Source organism: Pantherophis guttatus, chromosome 2 (genome assembly GCF_059756535.1).
Source record: "Pantherophis guttatus breed Tessera chromosome 2, ASM5975653v1, whole genome shotgun sequence".
NCBI classification, from domain to species: domain Eukaryota; kingdom Metazoa; phylum Chordata; class Lepidosauria; order Squamata; family Colubridae; genus Pantherophis; species Pantherophis guttatus.
The window spans coordinates 259,835,858-259,848,475 of NC_142064.1; the positions used below are offsets into that span (position 1 = coordinate 259,835,858).

Consider the following 12,618-nt stretch of genomic DNA (forward strand, 5'->3'; position numbering starts at 1 on the left):
ATAGGGTAACAGAACAGAACAGAATAGAATAGTAGCGTTGGAAGGGACCTTATAGGTCATCTAGTCCAACCCCCCGCCCAAGCAGGAGACCCTACACCATTTCTGACAGATGGCAGTCCAGTCTCTTCTTGAAAGCTTCCAGTGATGAAGCTCCCACAACTTACGAAAGCAACTTCTGTTCCACTGGTTGATTGCTCTCACTGTAGGACAACTTAACAATTTATTTAATTATTATATATATATATATATATATATATATATATATATATATATATATATATATATATATATATATATATATATATATATATATATATTTCATTCACATTTCATTCTGTCCCTCCTTTTGCATCCTTTCCTTCATTATCCTGTTCCGCCATTTCTTTAATATTAGTGGAACTCTCGTCCTGCAATGAGTTGGTGGCAGTGAGTTGGCCGTGGCAAGTTGTCCTGCGGCCAGTTGGCCATGGCAAGTTGTCATAGACCCCTATAGAGGCCCTCTGAGGTCCTCAAAGGACGGGGTTGAAGCCCCAACCTCTAAAAACCGAGGTCCTCATTATTAAGGCAACGCACTAATCCAGACTGAAGGCTGAACCGGCACTGGCAAATCACCAGCAGGAATGCTAAGAGGGACAATAGGTCTGCAGTGCGCGCTGAACACAAATTGCTTTGAAGCTGGGAGCATTGTTTGAAGAGCTCTTTATCCAAAGACACATCGAGCTGAGTCTGGCGTAAAATGAAGTGTAATTAAAACTTGCATGGGTAGCCAGTCAAACAGGGATCACTTCACATAAGTACACCTCTGGCTGGCAGCTGCTGGAAAGGGGTGTGGCTTAATGAGTATCCTTAACCAGATTGCTGGAGAGGAACAAGTGTGGGGGTATAGCTCAGCGGTAGAGCATTTGACTGCAGATCAAGAGGTCCCTGGTTCAAGTCCGGGTGCCCCCTTATTTTAGGGGAAAAAAACCTTTTGGGCACTATCCCAAAGGTGCTTTTTCAGGAAGCAACTGGACTTTCTGTTGTTGTTGTTGTTTTTTTCATTTGAAGACGTTTCACTTCTCATCCAAGAAGCTTCTTCAGCTCTGACAGGATAGTGGGGAATGGAAGGATTTATACTCCTTGCAGACAGCTGGTCATTTGAATCTTTTTAGAGCAGGGGTATCAGACTCGATTTCATTGAGGGCTGCATCAGGGTTGTGTTTGACCTTGGAGGCCCGGGGTGGGTGTGGCCAGCTCGACGTCACTTATGTCAGGGGTGCCTGTGGTGGCCCAAGTGCTCTGCCAGTGAAAATGGGTTTCTGAGCTCCATTTTTGGCTGCGACGGCCTCCTGCAATCCTCTTCCGGCAAAGACGGAGCTCAGGAGGGCCACATGCAGCCCTCCCGAGCTTTGCTGGCAGAGGCACCGTGAGCCGGTCCTTGGCTGTTTCCAGAGTTGGCCCCACAGGCCAGATCTAAACACTCTGTGGGCCGAATCTGGCCCCTGGGCCTTGAGTTTGATACTCCTGCTTTAGAGGGTCGTTGAAGCACCTTTGGGACAACGCTGACCTGGACGACTAAGAATCTACAGATTTTTAGCTATACAATTTGGGATGAGCACCCTTTGAATGGTGTGGGAGTAGGAATGGATTTCCAGAGGAGGAAAAATAGCAGACTACAGGAACCATTTGCACTCCTCAGGTGACCCTGAGGACACAGATAAACCTCCAAGTGGCCTCAACGACTCTCTAAAAGGCTGCAAATGACCAGTTTTGTCTGCAAGGAGTATAAACCCTTCCATTCCCCACTATCCTGTGAGAGCTGAAGAAGCTTCTTGGATGAGAAGCGAAAAGTCTTCAAAAGAAAAAACAAGAAAATCCAGTTGGCTCCTAAAAAAGGACCTTTGGGACTATCATGACCTGGATGACTGAGAATCTCTATAGGCCTTTTGAGCATTAGGGACCAGTTCCATGGAGAGAGGGCGTGGTCTCGTGTGCTGTCTACATCCCATGGATGGGGCTTTGCTTGTTTGTGTGGTCCGGTTTCTGGCATGCTGTGGCCTGGTGCCAGTCCATGGACCGGAGGTTGGGGACCCATTTTCTATGCCACCAAAATGAGTGGAAAATAAGTATTGAGACAGTTCCCCGAGACCAAGTTCTGAATTTGTCATTCTTAGTTATTGGGGGTAGACGTTGGTTGCTTTCCAAGCAAGTGATATCATTCTCGGCTACACCACTTCTTGGGCAAGAAGGAATATATTTCTAATTTAAACTATTTGGATGTAAGGGTTTGTTGTTGTTAGTTGTGAAGTCATGTCTGACCCATCGAGACCCCATGGACAACGTTCCTCCAGGCCTTCTTGTCCTCTACCATCCTCTGGAGTCCATTTAAGCTCACGCCGATGGCTTCAGTGACTCCATCCAGCCACCTCATTCTCTGCCATCTCCTTCTTTTGCCCTCACTCTTTCCCAGCATTAGGCTCTTCTCCAGTGAGCCCTTCCTTCTCATTAGATGGCCAAAGTATTTGAGTTTCATCTTCAGGATCTGGCCTTCTAAAGAGCAGTCAGGGTTGATCTCCTCTAGGACTGACCGGTTTGATCGCCTTGCAGTCCAAGGGACTCGCAGGAGTCTTCTCCAGCACCAGAGTTCAAAGGCCTCAATTCTTTGGCGCTCAGCCTTCCTTATGGTCCAACTTTAACAGCTATATATTGCAACTGGGAAAACCATAGCCTTGACTATATGCACTTTTGTTGGCAGGGTGATGTCTCTGCTTTTTAGAATGCTGCCTAGATTTGCCATAGTTTTCCTCCCCAGGAGCAAGCGTCTTTTAATTTCTTGGCTGCAGTCCCCATCTGCGGTGATCTTGGAGCCCAGGAAAATAAAATCTGTCACTACCTCCATTTCTTCTCCATCTATTTGCCAGGAATTGAGAGGGACGGATGCCATGATCTTAGTTTTCTTAATATTGAGTTTCAAGCCAACTTTTGCACTCTCCTTCTTCACCCCCATTAAGAGGCTCTTCAGTTCCTCTTCGCTTTCTGCCATTAGAGTGGTATCATCTGCATATCTGAGGTTGTTGATACTTCTCCCGGCAATCTTAATTCCAACTTTTGATTCATCTAGCCCCGCCTTTCTCATGATGTAAGGGTTGGTACTTGGTAAAACCTGGAGGACTTTAAACAGCAGGGAATGTGTTGTGAAATTTATTTTCCTCAATCTACATGGAGAAACAAGAACGGCCTGTTTATTTTTTAAAAGAAAGAGGCCCATCATTTATTATAGGCAGTCCTCGACTTACAACCACAGCTGAGGTTTCCATTCCATTCCAATTTCCGTTGCTAAGCAAGAGGGCTGTTAAGTAAGCTTTGCCCCCCTTTTATGACCTTTCTTGCCACAGTTTTCTTAACTGAATCACCACAGCTGTTAAGGTAGCAAATACGGTGATTAAGTGAACCTGGTTTCCTCCTTGACTTTACTTAGAGTCAGAAGATACCAAAAGGGGATCACATGACCCCATCATAAATACATGCCAGTTGCCAAACATCCAGATTTTGATCATGTGACCACAGAGATGCTGCAATGGTCGTAAGTGTGAAAAATGGTCATAGGTCACTTTTTCCAGTGATATTGTGTAGAAAATCAATGTCCAGTCATTTGCTCTGATCAAAGATGTTTTTCTCGCTCTCGCAGAAAGCTTTATTTTTTATACAGTTTTTACAGGCAGACAAAAAGGCAGGCAAGCAACAGCATCCTAATTGGTAGAAACTATTCACCCCCCTCTCAAGATGCCATCCTCTGAAGGCAAGGTGAGATAATGCAGATCAGAGCCAAAATGAGATCATATAAGCAAGCAAGATCCACAGCGCATGAGCTAAGGCAGTATGCTGCTCTCAGCCTGGCACAATTATTATTATTATTATTATTATACTCCCGAAGGACTCAGGGCGGTGAACAGCCATGAAATAAAACACATACATATACAAAATTTAAAATCGAATAAAATGAATTAAATAAATTTGGCTGAATTGATACCCATAATTTAAAATACCCATATTTTAAAATACAGTAAAAATTTAAAATTTACACTTAAAAGTGAGAAGATTTAGGCGAGGCCAGCTTGATGAAATAAAAGAGTCTTCAGCTCATGGCGGAAGGTGCGCAGATCCGGAATCCTCCGTATCTCTGGGGGGAGCTCATTCCAGATCGTCGGTGCCCCCGACATTGTTTGGCCGACGGCACCTGGAGGAGCCCCTCTCTGTGGGAGCTTACTGGTCGGTGGGAGGCTATTGATGGTAGTAGGCGGTCCCGTAAGTAACCAGGTCCTAAGCCATGGAGCACTTTAAAGGTGGTAACCAGAACCTTGAAGCGCACCCGGAAGACCACCGGGAGCCAGTGCAGCTCGCTCAGGAGAGGTGTTACATGGGAGCTCCACGCTGCTCCCATAACCACCTTTGACCTACCTCTATAACATTGTAACTTCGAATGATCACTAAGTGAATAGATGTAAGTCGAGGACTACCTGTACTAGGTGGGGTTAAGGTGGGGAGTCTTACAAAAAATATAAATTTTTTAAATGGCCTGGGTATCCCACCAGATGTCACCTTGATTTCTCCAAGGCAGAAAGGAAATTGATGCTAAACTAAAAGAGACAGCTGGAAATTCTTCCTGCTCAGGGAAAGATCCTGGATTTTCCCCAGTTCTAAACTGAGGAGATGAAGGGATGACTTGTCTTCTTAATGTTGAAGAGATTTGGACCACTTTCTTCTTTTCAGTCCTTCCTCCAGAGCAGCAGGTGACCTGGGAAATTTTTTGTCCTTCACATTTTTTGTGCTTCATTTTTTGTGCTGCTTAGGAGAAAGTTGCTAGAAGATGAAAAGATTTCTCCCTAAGCAAGGTCTTTCCCATCTCCTCTTTTGAACGTCATCAAAGCATTAGAAAAGCAGTGGTTGCGCAGTGGTTAGAGTGCAGTATTGCAGGCTAACTCTGCCCACTGCCAGCAGTTCGATCCTAATGGATTCAAGGTTGACTCAGCCTTCCATCCTTCCGAGGTCGGTAAAATGAGGACCCAGGTTGTTGGGGGGCAATATGCTGACTCTGTAAACCGCTTAGAGAGAGCTGTAAAGCACGGTGAAGCGGTATATAAGTCTATGTGCTATTGCTGTTATTTTCTTTACTTAAGACCAGGATGGGAAATGCCATTCTCCAGACACTGATGAATGTCCTATCTTGGTGATGCTCACTATTGAGGATCTTGGTTGCAGGTGTCATTCAGCAAACGCCAGCCAGGCTTTTCAGTGTATATCTGAAGACATATTATTGGCAGAAGTGATGCTCGCCATCCTTCCCCCAGAGAGACCATCCATTGAAAGTTAGGACCTTTTTTGAAGATTAGAAGGTCTGATGGAAAAGACAGTGCTTTTCAGACTGTCTCCCAGACTAGATCTCAGAAGGTTGTTCTGCTCCGGGAAAATTGTTGTGGAATTATAGGTGTAACATTTGAAAACGATTACTCATAAATTTAGGGAAGAGAAACATGCAGTAAAACCAGTACTCAAAAGTAGACCTCAGGTGAGGCTTACCTATGTGCTGGGGGTATAGCTCAGCGGTAGAGCATTTGACTGCAGATCAAGAGGTCCCTGGTTCAAGTCCGGGTGCCCCCTTATTTTTTTCCCCTCCTCCACTAAAAGGCTTGTTCCTTACTCCTTTTTCCAGAGGTGTTCTGGGGTCATGTGACCCGCTTTTGCGACTTTCTGACAAGCAAGGTCAAGGGGGAAACTAGATTCACTTAACAACCAGGTTACTAACTTACAAACTGCAGTGATTTACCAATGTTGGTCCATAGATTGGGGGTTGGGGACCCCTGCGCTAAGGGACAAAGGAAATCAATGTTAAACTAACGGAGGCAGCCTGAAGTCCTTCCTGATGAAGCCAAGACCAGAAGTGGTATTCAGGCGGTTCGCACCGGTTCGGATGAGCCGGTAACGGTGATTGTGGGCTCCAAGCCATGCTATTTAGACATGTTTTTGAGGCCAGGTGCATGCGCGGAAGGCACGCGAGCGAGCAAAGCACATGCACGGAAGGCCAGGCGCATGCATGGACTGCTCGTGAAGCGAGCGGGCATGCGTGCGGCGAACCGATGGTAAAGGTAAGCAAAACCCACCCCTGGCCAAGAGCATGGATTCCTCCCAGTTCTAAAGGTGACGAAGAGAAGACTCACCTTCTCAATGTTGAAGGGAATTGGACCACTTGCTCCTCACTGCCCCTTTCTCCAGAGTGGCAGGAAACCTTGGGAGATGTTTTGAGCCTCACAACAGTCACTCATGCTCTCGTCACTTCTCGCCTGGACTACGGCAACGCTCTCTACATGGGGCTCCCCTTGAGGAGCACCTGGAGGCTCCAACTGGTCCAGAATGTGGCCGCGCGGGTGATTACAGGAGCGACATGGCGCTCCCATATAACACCTCTCCTGCGCGAGCTGCACTGGCTCCTGGTGGTCTTCCGGGTGCGCTTCAAGGTGTTGGTTCTCACCTTTAAAGCACTCCATGGCTTAGGGCCAGGGTATTTACGAGACCGCCTTCTGCTACCGATAACCTCCCACCGGCCAATATGCTCTCACAGAGAGGGCCTCCTCAGGGTGCCATCGGTCAAGCAATGTCGGCTGGCGGCCCCCAAGGGGAGAGCCTTCTCTGTGGGAGCACCCGCCCTCTGGAACGAACTACCTCCCGGAATATGGCTGATTCCGGATCTCCGCACTTTCCCTAAGGCCCTGAAGACGTTTTTATTTCAGCAAGCCGGCCTGGCCTGAATAGGTTTTATGGGTTAGTTTTTTAATTGTATAGCTAGGGGTTTTAAATTGGGAGGCCGATTAATTTAATTTATTTTTAATTATCTTAACTTTTATATTGTATTTTATTTTAATTCTCGGCTGTTCACCGCCCTGAGTCCCTTCGGGGAGAAGGGCGGGATATAAATTCAATAAATCATCATCATCATCATCATCATCATCATCATCATCAGGAGAAGCTAGACAAAGTTGCCAGAAGATTAAAATGTTTCTCCATAAGCAAATGAACAAGAGTCCTTCCCAGGCTTCTCTCTGAGCATCAATTATTCTATTCTATTTTATTTTATTTTATAATTGGATTTATATACCGCCCTATTCCCGAAGGACTCAGGTGGTGATCATCAAAGAGTTATCCTCTTTCTTTTAAGACCAAGATGGGAAATGCCATTCTCCAGTCACTGCATTGATGAATGGCCAATCTTGATGGTGCTTGCTATTCGGTGGTTTAGTTGCAAGTCTAATTCAGCATTATCACCCAGGTTTTTCTGTTTATGTCTGAAGAAAGGCATTGATGGCAGACATGGTGCTCACCGTCCTTATCCCAAAAGTGCTTTTTTGAGAGGCAACTGGACTTCCTGGTTTTTCTTTGAAGACGTTTTGCTTCTCATTCAAGAAGCTTCTTCAGCTCAAGAGCTGAAGCTGAACCAGGACCTGGATGACTGAGAATCTCCATAGACATTTAGTGATCACCAGGGGTGGATTTCATTTACCTTCACCACCGTTTCACCACGTGTGTGCACACTCGCTTCGTACACATGTGCGCTGTCCGTGCATGTGCTTTGCTTGCTCACTGTTGTGGCCCGTCAGTGGCCTGTGCAGTTAGTAGCTGATTCCGACAGCGAGGAGGCTGGTGTGGTGCTGCGCCAGCAGCCTGTGCAGTTGATGCTCGAGTCAGACAATGAGGAGGCTGGAGAAGATGTGGTGCCAGAGGCAGGGATTCAGCCAGGGCTTTCAGAACCTCCAGAAGCTCCCATAAGTGAAGAGGAAGAAGAGGAGGAGCCTCTTCTCAATGCATGAGCGCGCAGAGCTGTTAAAAGGCAGGAGTGGCTCCTCAGAAGGAGGTCTCCTCGAGAGTAAGGCTTGGGGCTTATTGGCCACTCCCCTAGCCTATTTAAGGAAGGACGACAACTGATGCAATTTGCAGGAAACAACTTCGTTCATATTCCTTTGCGTTTTGATTCTAGAAACATTTGATTCGGCTCTTGTTTCTCGTCAGTTTTTCTGCAAATTGCTTCTGGGCATTCTGCCAACCACAGTAAGATTACGGTTATCTGAAATACTGTGCCTCAGAATTGAGTTATTATTCTTTGGATTCTTGTTGGTTGTTAATGAAGTTAAATTAACAGCCCTTGTTCAGAAAAGACTGATTTACACCGTACTTGTGTTCAAACTACTATTAAGAAAGCTCATTAGTAGTCCTTAATTAGTAAACTAAGGTTTGTACGGACTTTGTGTGTGCTGCGTTCTTTGGGGTCCGTAGCTGGGGCAGAACACTCGCCTTCCGTGCATGCGCCTGCCATCGAAAACATGCCCAAATAGCACAACTTGGAGCCAGGGCAGGTGGGTGGCCACCCATGATCGGTGCTACCGGTTCGCCTGAACTGGTGCAAACCGGCTGAATACCACCTCTGGCGATCACAATCCTTATCTTCCTGTAGAGAGCGCTTCCATGGAATTTTAGCATCCTTTTTTTCAGACAGCCTTGAAGGTCCGATGGATAAAATTTTGTTGCCATTCAGACTGTATCCCAGAATTATAAAGAGGATTGTTCTACTCCAGGGAACTTGTTACGGAATTACAGGTGTAACATTTGAATGTGATTACTCATAAATTTAGGGAACAAAAATTTCCAGTAAAACCAGTATCCAAAACAGAGCTTAGGTGAGGCCTTCCTAGGTGTTGGGGGTATAGCTCAGCGGTAGAGCATTTGACTGCAGATCAAGAGGTCCCTGGTTCAAGTCCGGGTGCCCCCTCCTTTTTGTTTTATTTTTCCAAACAATTTATATTTTGAAATCCCTGTGGATGTCATGTAGGAAGAAATAACTCCTACTGAAAGCTTGAAGGAATAATAGAAATTATTAGGAGAATAATTTCAAGTCCTTTATGAAAAAAAATGGATTACCATGTTGGATTACCCCCCAAAATAAGACCTCCCTGGATAATAAGACCTCCCCCGAAAATAAGCCCTCCCCAAAATATTTAAGCACATGCGCAGCGGGTTCCCACCATTTCCTCTGGTTAGGGTTAGGGAGACAGAGCTGGAAATCAGGTAAGACAGCAAGAAGAGCCCCGTCTTGCTCCATGCACCCCCAAATAATAAGACCTCCCCAAAATAAGGCCAAGTGCTTATTTCGGGGTGCAGAAAAATATAAGACAGGGTCTTATTTTTGCGGAAACACAGTACTTTTTTATTTCTAAACTACATACATAGCTTTTACTAGAATGACTGGAAAATAAATATGGAGACATATCCCATATCCAAAACTTAAGGTTTTAATTCTATATTCCTGTCTTTTAGGAGTGGAGGTCAATTGCTTGCCAATCAAGAGATACCACTCTCAGCTACACCTGCTTTGAGGAATATGGAATATTTTTTTCTAATTTAAACTATTTGGATCTAAGGATTGGTTGTTGGTCACACTTCGAAGAGCTTAAACAATAGCTAACGTGCTTTGAAATGTATTTTCTCATCCATGTGTGAGAAAAAGGAATGGTTTCTTTCTTTTTAAAATAAGGTAGTTCATTGTTTATACCAGATTGGAGTGGGATGGGAAGTCTTGTAGAATGGAATGGAATGGAATAGAATAGAGAGTAGAGTATAATAGAGTAGAGTAGAGTAGAGTAGAGTAGAGTAGAGTAGAGTAGAGTAGAGTAGAGTAGAATAGAATAGAATAGAATAGAATAGAATAGAATAGAATAGAATAGAATAGAATAGAATAGAATAGAATAGAATACTTTATTGGCCAAGTGTGATTGGACACACAAGGAATTTGTCTTTGGTGCATATGCTCTCAGTGTACATAAAGAAAAATAAAATACATTCATCAAGAATCGTAAGATACAACACTTAGTGATAATCATCAGTTACTAATAAGCAATCAAATCACACTAGGAAACAAACAGAACAATATAAATCGTAAAAATACAAGCAACATGGTTACAGTCATTAAGTGGGAGGAGGTAGGTAATAGGAAGGATGAAAAAAATAATAGTAATACAGTCTTAGTAAATGGACAGTGTTGTGGGAATTAGTTGTTTAGCAGAGTGATGGCATTTGGGGGGGGGAAGTTGTCCTTGTGTCTAGTTGTTCTAGTGTGCAGTGCCCTATAGCTTCCTTTTTTGAGGGTAGAAGTTGAAACAATTTATGTTGAAACTATTTATTTAAGTTGAAAGTTGAAACAATTTCTTTAACTGGGTATCTTGCCAGAAGTCAGCCTGATCTCCCAAGGAGAATGAAAATTGATGCTAGGCTAGAAGCAACCGGAAGTTCTTGTTGAGCAGGGCGAGATCCTGGATTTTCCCCAGTTCTATACTGAGGGGATGAAGGGATGATTTGTCTTCTCAATGTTGAAGAGATTTGGATCACTTGCTCCTCAAGGCCCTTTCTCCAGAGTGGTGGGAAGCCTGGGAGATCTTGTATGTTTCATGACCCTCAGGAGAAGGTTAAAAGGTTTCCCCACACACACAAGCAAGGGGTAGAGTCCTCTCCAACCCCTCTTGTAGCATCATCAAAGCATTATCCTTTTTCCTTAAGACCAGGGTGGAAAATGACATTCTCCAGGCCCCGAGGAAGACCTTACTTGGTGCTTGCTATTTAGGATCTTGGTTGCACGTGTAGTTCAGCATCCTCTGGAGGGCCAAGAGTTTTCCGTTTATGTCTGAAGAAGGGCGTTGATGGAAAAATAATTATGCTCCCTATCCCAATCTTCCCTTGAAGAGGACCTCCATAGAAAGTTAGGATATTTTTTCCAGCTTAGAAGGTTCGATGTAGATGTAGTCGCCGTACAGGCTGTCCTCCTGATGGTGTCCCAAAATAATAGACAGACATTTTGCTCCGGGAAAGTTGTTGTTGAATTATAGGTGTAACATTTGAAAATTACTCATAGATTCAAGGAACAGAAATAACCAGTCAAACCAACACCCACAACTAGACCTTAGGTGAGCATAATTTATGTGCTGGGGGTATAGCTCAGTGGTAGAGCATTTGACTGCAGATCAAGAGGTCCCTGGTTCAAGTCCGGGTGCCCCCTCCTTTTAATTTTAAGGGTGGGAAAACAACCATTTTTATTATTTGGGGCAGGGGGGGGGGCGGGAGAGAATCATTTACATTATTCCCAAACTAGATATTTTGTTAGAATAAGTAGAAAATAGATATTGAGCAGATTCCATATCTGAAGCTAAGGTTTTCATCCCATACTCCTCTGTCTTCGGAATAGAGATTAGTTGCTTGCCAATCAAGAGGTAACATTTTCAGCTATATTCCCCCTTTTGGGGAAGAAGGAATATCTCTGTAATTTAAATTTTTGGGTGGGTCTGAGGGTTGGTAGACGGTGAAATCTGGAAGAATTTCAAAACCATTTTTCCCATCCATGCAGATAAATATGAATGGCTTCCCTTCGTTTTAAAAGACAGCTGTTCGTTTGAACTAGATTGGAGTAGGGTGGGGGAATGTATTTTAATTGGCCTGGATATCCCACCAGAAAAACCAAATGCACAGGTACAGTATAAGTGGTACCTCGCTCAATAGTAGCAACTCTGAGAGGGATCTTGGGAGTCCTGGTGGACAGTCACTTAAATATGAGCCAGCGGTGTGCTGCAGCTGCCAAAAAAGCCAACACAGTTCTAGGCTGTATTAATAGACAGAATCAAGATCACGTGAAGTGTTAATACCGCTTTGTAATGCTTTAGTAAGGCCACACTCGGAATACGGCATCCAGTTTTGGTTGCCAGGATGTAAAAAAGATGTTGAGATTCTAGAACATGGGTGTCAAACTCAAGGCCCCTGGGCCAAATTCGGCCCGCAGGGTGCTTGGATCTGGCCCGTGGGGCCGCCCTGGAAACGGCAAAGGACCAACCTGTGATACCTCTGCCAGTGAAAATGGAGCTCCATTTTCCTCCCTAAACAAGGGGACAAGGCCCTTCTCAGTTCCTCTTTCTGAGCATTGTCAAAGAGTTATCCTCTTTCCTTAAGACTGGGATGGAAAATGCTGTTCTCCAATGCCGATAAATTCCATCTTTTGGTGGTGCTCACTGTTCATGAAGTTGATTGCCTGTAGTTGGTGGCGCAGCAGACTAAAGTACTGTTAAGTAACAGCAGCTGCCTGCAATTACTGCTAGTTCAAATCTCACCAGGCTCAAGGTTGACTCAGCCTTCCATCCTTTTGAGGTAGGTAAAATAAGGACCCGGATTGTGGGGGCAATAAGCTGACTTTGTATAAAAAAGAACACCGCTTAGGGGGGGCCTAAAGCCCTACTAAGCAGGTATATACAAAAGTATGAAAGCTATTGCTTAACGCATTGTAAGCCGCCCTGAGTCTCCGGAGAAGGGCGGCATATAAATCGAACCAATAAATAAATAAATAAGTCAGCATCACCTGGATCATCTTCTCTGGGTCTTGATTCTAGGAAGGAAAGCTTGCTTACTATGCTAATTGTACTCTCTGCTTTCCAACCATGAAATATTTAGAATCTATTTTCGGCTAAGAAGGGCTTCATTGTGAAGAAACCATAGCCCTTCAGATTGCATCCCAGAATAATACGGAGATCATTGTTCTCTTCCACAAAAGGCGTCGTGAAA

At 44.5% G+C, this 12,618-nt stretch overlaps 1 protein-coding gene and 4 non-coding genes across 5 annotated transcripts in view; all 5 read left to right on the plus strand.

Moving 5' to 3' along the window:
* Window positions 1–12,618, plus strand: part of LOC117667840 (carnitine O-acetyltransferase-like) — a 64,926-nt gene that overhangs the window by 15,432 nt on the left and 36,876 nt on the right. The gene's annotated exons all lie outside the window — the stretch shown is intronic.
* On the plus strand, window positions 877–948 carry TRNAC-GCA (transfer RNA cysteine (anticodon GCA)). The gene has a single exon. It is a non-coding gene; the product is annotated as a tRNA-Cys (tRNA).
* TRNAC-GCA (transfer RNA cysteine (anticodon GCA)) lies at window positions 5,566–5,637 on the plus strand. The gene has a single exon. It is a non-coding gene; the product is annotated as a tRNA-Cys (tRNA).
* On the plus strand, window positions 8,723–8,794 carry TRNAC-GCA (transfer RNA cysteine (anticodon GCA)). The gene has a single exon. It is a non-coding gene; the product is annotated as a tRNA-Cys (tRNA).
* Window positions 11,000–11,071, plus strand: TRNAC-GCA (transfer RNA cysteine (anticodon GCA)). Its single transcript has one exon. It is a non-coding gene; the product is annotated as a tRNA-Cys (tRNA).